This window comes from Rhamphochromis sp. 'chilingali' (genome assembly GCF_963969265.1).
Source record: "Rhamphochromis sp. 'chilingali' genome assembly, chromosome: 6".
NCBI classification, from domain to species: domain Eukaryota; kingdom Metazoa; phylum Chordata; class Actinopteri; order Cichliformes; family Cichlidae; genus Rhamphochromis; species Rhamphochromis sp. 'chilingali'.
In genome coordinates, this window is record NC_137933.1 from 12306775 (window position 1) to 12313334 (window position 6560).

The following is a 6560-nucleotide window of genomic DNA, read 5'->3' on the forward strand; positions in this document are numbered from 1 at the left end:
CTTAGTCTTTGTCAGTATTAACTGTTTCCTGTTTTATTTTGGTGAGCTCTTGTATTCCTTCTACTTCCCCTTCTAATTATCTGTGATTAGTTTGAGCTCTCCTCCCACCTGCTGCCCATTCCCTCATTATCCTGTGTTTGTAGTTATTGTCTCAGTTTCCTTCTGCTCTTTGTTGTGTCATGGTTGTGTCCTCCCTTGCAATTTGTTCTTTCGGGTAATTTGTAGATTTGAGTTCCTTGGGGTTTTTTTTTTTTGAACTGCATTATATTATACTTAGTTTAAGTTCAATACTTCTTTTTTTTCTTTTTTAAACTTTGCAAGTTATTTCTGACCCCTGCCTGCCACACAGCCAGCCAACAACAGGCGTCAATCAGACACAGCATGAAAAGTAGTGAGCTGCGATGGGGGTAGGTTGCAAAGCAGCTTGCAGATATGCAGCATCTATAGGCGGGCTGAAGTGGCTTAAATACCAAAACCTATGTGAGAACTGCCAGTCACATGTGTGAAAGAGTATCAGCAGAGCAATGGAAATGAGCCGTTATCAGTTGATCTGCCAAGATTGAGGGTTAGCATGACTTTCAGTCTTGGTGGGCAAGGAAAAGAAGAGCTATTCACAGACAACAAATGGTTAAAACAAAGAGGAGCATATTGTTTATTTACGGAAATAAACCATTAAGTTTGTTCATAATGCCATTGTAAAGTCAACAGGGGAGTCCCTTGCATCCTTTCTGATAAAATATACCAACTTATTACAATAATAAATAAAGTAAATATTACAGATGGGTTTAAAGTATATAATAATTGTAGTGTTTTCTGATAATAGGACAAAATTTAAAGAAATGAAAGAAATGTGTGTAAGCGATTTAAGTGGGGTGAAAGAAAAAAAAAAGGTAGACTATTTTTAACCGCACAGAGTAGCTGGTACTAATCTTGATACTTGAGACCTCATGAATATCTGTGAAACTGCTTAAACGTGCCAGAAAGTGGACAGGGGAGGGAGTACACCAGGAGCTGCAAGCAATATTACAATAGCTTTGCAAGGTAACAAGCTGAGGTTACAGAACTGTAGACCTAGAACAGGGGTGGCCAACCAGTCAGAGACCAAGAGCCACTTTTTTTTTTACTGTGTTACCGCAATGAGCCACATCATACGCATGGGCACACATGAACATCACCCATCCTTTCCTCCCTCTCTCTCTCTCTCTCTCTCTCTCTCTCTCTCACACACACACACACACACACTCACACACACACACACACACATCTCTGCTCAGCCAGATTTATTGTAAATGTCACACACCAACATGATAATGACAGAAATGGACTCCTACAGTACTAAAACCACAGGCCAGTCATTTTCAACAATGAACATTGTGTGCACTGTCTCACACACACAAACTCTCAGTTCAACCAAGTCCACAAACAAGAATATAATAATCTACAATAGCATTTACTTTTGCTTTCGTGCAAGTTTTCAATCAGCGTTGCATATCTGGCTCTTTGCTTACTCAGGGCAGCACTGGCGACTTGCCCGCTGGCTTTTAGCAGAGTGGGAAAATGCGTTAAATCTCCCTTTTGAATATGTGTCTTGAACAGCTTCAGTTTGTTGACAAACGCAAACACACTTTGCACTAGGTCAGGGAGCATTTTTAACTTACCCTGCAGGGTCAGGTTCAGTCTGTCCAGTGGAAATTCCAAAAGTCAGGAATAGTTTGGTCAGCTTTGCACAGCCCCACAAGCCCGTTCACAGATCCCATCATGGCTGGTGCTCCATCCGTGGCTATTGCAGTTAATTTCGTTATGGGCAGATTTGCTTTTTCAAATGCAGCCATCATGGTTTCTTTCACATCTATGCCACGGGTTCTGTCTTTTAATGGCACAATATCCAGGAGTTCTTCTTTGATCACACAATCGTTTGAAACAGACCGTGCAAATATTGCCAACTGAGGCTTGTCTTGTATATCACAACTCTCATCCAATGCGACACTAAAATACTCACATGCTTGAAGGTCAGAGTGCAACTGTGATTCAATAGCCGTGTTAATGTCCGATATTCTGTGTTCAACAGTGTGGCGGGACAGTTGGACGTCTGATACCATGCGTTTTAATTTGTCGTTTTCAGGAGACAAGATTTCAACAACATCACTGAGGCATTTTTTAACGAACTCCCCTTCATCGTATGGCTTTTTAGCCCGTGCAATGTTCCAAGCCAGCTGATAGGATGCGAGTGTTAAGGTCTCTGACCGCTTCGTAAATTTTTGGAAAAACTGTATCTGCTTTTCTGCCTGACTTTTCAAAGTGGCCAACTCGTGCTTGCGAAGTTCAGTCCCTTTTGGAAATTCCTGGTCGATGTTAGCATGGAGTGAGCTGAAGTGGCGCTGAAGATTTGAAGCTTTGAAATGCGCTAATGACGTCTGACATATAAGGCAGAATGGCTTACCATTGCGTTCAACAAAAAAATATAAACTCTCCCACTCTGTTAAAAACGTCCTGTGTTCATCTTCATATTTTCTTTTTGCTGTGCATTTTTTTCCTGCCATTTTAAGGGCGAACTTGCTCCTACTGGGAAACTTTGCGGTATTTTCATCTCACACACATGCGCATTTGATGAAAATACCGTATTGAACTCAAGCGAAGCGAACGCGCACATTTTAAAACAACAACATAAAAAAAAATCAAAACACAAACATAAACTTTGATATGAACGTAAGAGCCGCATGAAACCAGGCAAAGAGCCGCATGCGGCTCGAGAGCCGCGGGTTGGCCACCCCTGACCTAGAAAGTCATGTGAGAGTTCTGAGATACAGATAGACAGAGTTCTCAAATATCAAGTTTATACAATAAATACTACGGATACAAAGGACATAAACATTTCCCCTTCGTATTAGTCAAAGTCAGCATTGTTCTGTAGTGGAAGAATGAGAGTCCAGCCTCCCAGGTGTGAGCAGACTGACAACAAGCCAGTCAACAGCTGAGTCTGAAAACAGCTGCAGCTACCAGCCACAGTCCAAAACACTGTAAAAGTCACAAAAAAGAAACTCTGCATGCAAATACAAAAAGTGAAAATAAAGCATAATCTACATTTTTACTCCATAGCCACAACATATCATCGGAATTAAAAAAAAAAATCTGCATTTATTTAGGCCAATTATTTTAAGTTACACCCTCAACACTGCACAAGCTGAATAAAACACAATGGCAAAACGTACGATTCCCTGGAGCCAGAGAAGTTTATGTGAAACTTCCACTAGTTACTGAGACACTTCCAGAGGCCATTTGAATTGTAGACAGATGAGAATGGAAAAGCAATCTTCCACAGCTGCTCTGAAATATAACTGGAGCAGGAGCTGTAACTTACAGGCCATCAGCTGGCTTGTAAAAGTTACGACCGCAGGCACTTCAGGCATGCACGGTTTAACAAGCACCTAATGAAAAAACCTACATACAGTCTCTCACAATAATAGCTGCGCATGTAGATGCTATTCTTCCTCGTGAAAGTAAACCAAAGGAACACAAACAGATCAATGGTCACTGCTGTCAGAGTCTTCAGGGTCAAACGCTGATCCGCTTGGATTTCAGGTCGTAGCAGTGACATGTGAGGCCACATAAAGCAAAGCCGGGAGATTTTATCTGTCTTCAACTATTTGCCCTCGAGACGATGGTTATACTGGATAAGACGTCAACCGACTGAACGAAACTGAGATCATGCCAGAGCAATAACAGCACAAAGGCTTAAGACACAGAGGCGACATTTGTACCTTTCAAAATGATTCTGTGTAATAAAACAGACGTTTTTAAAAAAAGAAAATCAAAAACAGAAACTTTAGCTGTATTACTCGCATGATTTTTTTCCACACTTTTATATTACGCTCCATAAATGATTACTCTCTGGCAAAACGGTATTCTGTAAGTCTAATAACGGGCTCAGTTAGGAAGATAAATGGCAACAATAAAAGAATATTAGAATTGTTCACTTCAGTCATCAATGTGCCACATGGGAAATTTGACATGGCAGGAAAAAAAACACACATAAAAAAAATGACTTATTCATGTCTCTTATTCATCAGTTTGACAATTACTACCAAGTTCTTCCATGTTTGAGCTTGAAAACTCAATCACAGGAAGAAAAAATAAAGATCTTGCATCACTTGTCCTCAAACCTTTATCTTGTCAAATCTGAGGAAATGGAGTAAAAATAAAGACACACTATCCACATCTATAGCTATATGGAGAGATAGAGATTCAGATATCTTGTGTAGCTTACTGATCAGCTTCTGAAAGATGCAAGTGCACAGCTGCAGCAGTAAACTCAAGTTCATACAAATAAAGCACATTAGGTGGTAAAAACAGAGCTCAATATTTTGATACCAAACTGGGTCATATACTCCTCCTGTTAAAGTCTGTAAACAGTGGTCCCTTTACTGTGGAAACCAACTTCTGTACACAAATAAAACTCTAATATCTGTGTTTCCACGCGGTGATGCATGTGGTATACTGACTCAAATAACCAGAGCGGCAACTGCCAACACAATCACTTCTCTGCACTCACAGTCTCCAGTCACGGCTGCGCTACGATGAAAAACAACCACAAAGAAGAGAGACAGACAAGCAGCAACCATGTTGACCTGACACTCGGTTCACAGCAATGTTCCGCTCTGTGCTGAGCCGGAGGAAAAAAATCCATATTTACATCCTGTCCTTGTCATCCAGTCAGACCCAGATGCAAGATCCACGACTGATCAAAAACACAAGAGGAATACGTCTTATTCTAATAATAATAATAATAAAAGAGGCTTGTGTCCCTATATGCAGACCTTCACACGGCTCTCTTTAAATATCATTACGTCCAAACAGCAACAGATTCAAAAACACATTTTTTTTGCAATCATGTTACAATTTAATCTTCTGTGTAACATGTGTGGTTAATTGAAATTTTTGTTGTTTCAAGTATTAAACAAAACAAAACAAATTTCATGTTTTCTGTCCTGAAGCTGGCAGAGACTTGTATTTGCCTGCTAACTGAAAGCGCTGAAGCTAACATGTAATCATCATGTAAACACCTATTTTTAAAGCTCTCAGAGTTTGTTGATGTAACAGAAACTCCATTTAAAGTTTTCCTCCCAAATGACTGTCAGTGACCTTAGCACAGTTCTCCAAAGAGCCTGAAAAATCATCAGCAGTGATGGGTGTGCGTTTGGGATTTTGGAGGCTGGTTGGTGGTTCTAAATGATAAATGCACGAGCGTAATTTATCTGTTTGTTTATTAGTTGGTTATTAATTAAAACAAAACAACAATGGCACATTTAAATACCCATAAATTAATAAAGACAATCCTTTGTGTTCTGTTGTCAGAGGAACATATTTTATAAATAGCTTTGTTTAATACATACAGACTGTCCCATGCATATTATAAACGATACACACTAATATATTTTCAGTTTGTGAGTGACCTTCAGTGAGCTAATTCACGAGGTCTCATCATACACCAGAGGTTTATCCCTTATTCATGAGACCCCATCGTCAGCTTAAGCCAACCTTGAAAAGTTGGTCGATATGAATCGTGAGTAAAAAAAAAAAAAGTGCCTTTATGAGTACTCCGATTGTCTCACAGCTCATATATCTGGGACACTGGCTGCCAACAATATAACACAACTATATTTAAAAACAAACTACTCACTGTGAAACCTTCTCTGAGAAATAACTATGTTGGTAGTCCAGCCCATGATTCAAAAGCTTGTAGGACCCTCTAACAGCAATAACTCTGTCTCTCACATCACTGTAGAGGAACTTTGTCCCATTCTTCTTTACAACGTTGCTTCATTTCATTGAGGTTTGCTTATGAGATCTGGCTGGGTCATTGCAACACATTGATTCTTTCCTCTTTCAGACATTCTGTTGTAGATTTGCTTCTGTTTGGTTGACTCAATGACTGACCCTATGACAGCTGGGATAGGCTCCAGCGCCCCCCGCGACCCTGAAAAGGATAAGCGGAAGCGAATGGATGGATGGATGGCTTCCTCTGTCCAAAGGACATTATTCAACGAGTATTTTGATTTGTTCAATGCAAATCAGAAAGCAAATCAGAGCCATGCTCCCGTGCTCTTTTTAGAGAAACTAGGCTTTCTGCTGGAAACCTTTCCAAACAGGACGTAGCTGTTCAGTCTTTTAATAATTACAATTTAAAGTTTGTGACGGTGTAACATGCTAACCAAAGCCTGTGGAGTCTGAAATTTAGCTTTGGGGTTTTTCAGTTTCTTTGACGTTTGGGGTGAATTTGCTGGGTCAACCACTCATGGAAAGATTGTGGTATTGTGTTAACACACAGCTGAATGCTCCAGACCAACAATTGCCAAAACTTGTTTTTTTTAATAGAGGCGCATTTGATTAGCAACACTTGTCTGCTAATCAAATGCTGTTAATCAAATATCTTCTAATTCTAATGAAAGCAGTGAGAGTATTTCCTTTTTCACTGGACTGCACAGAGTCCTTGAAAAACTTTTTCTCACTTGACTGTAGAGCGTATGTTTCAAAGCTGTTAAACAATACTGTCCCCTGTTGGT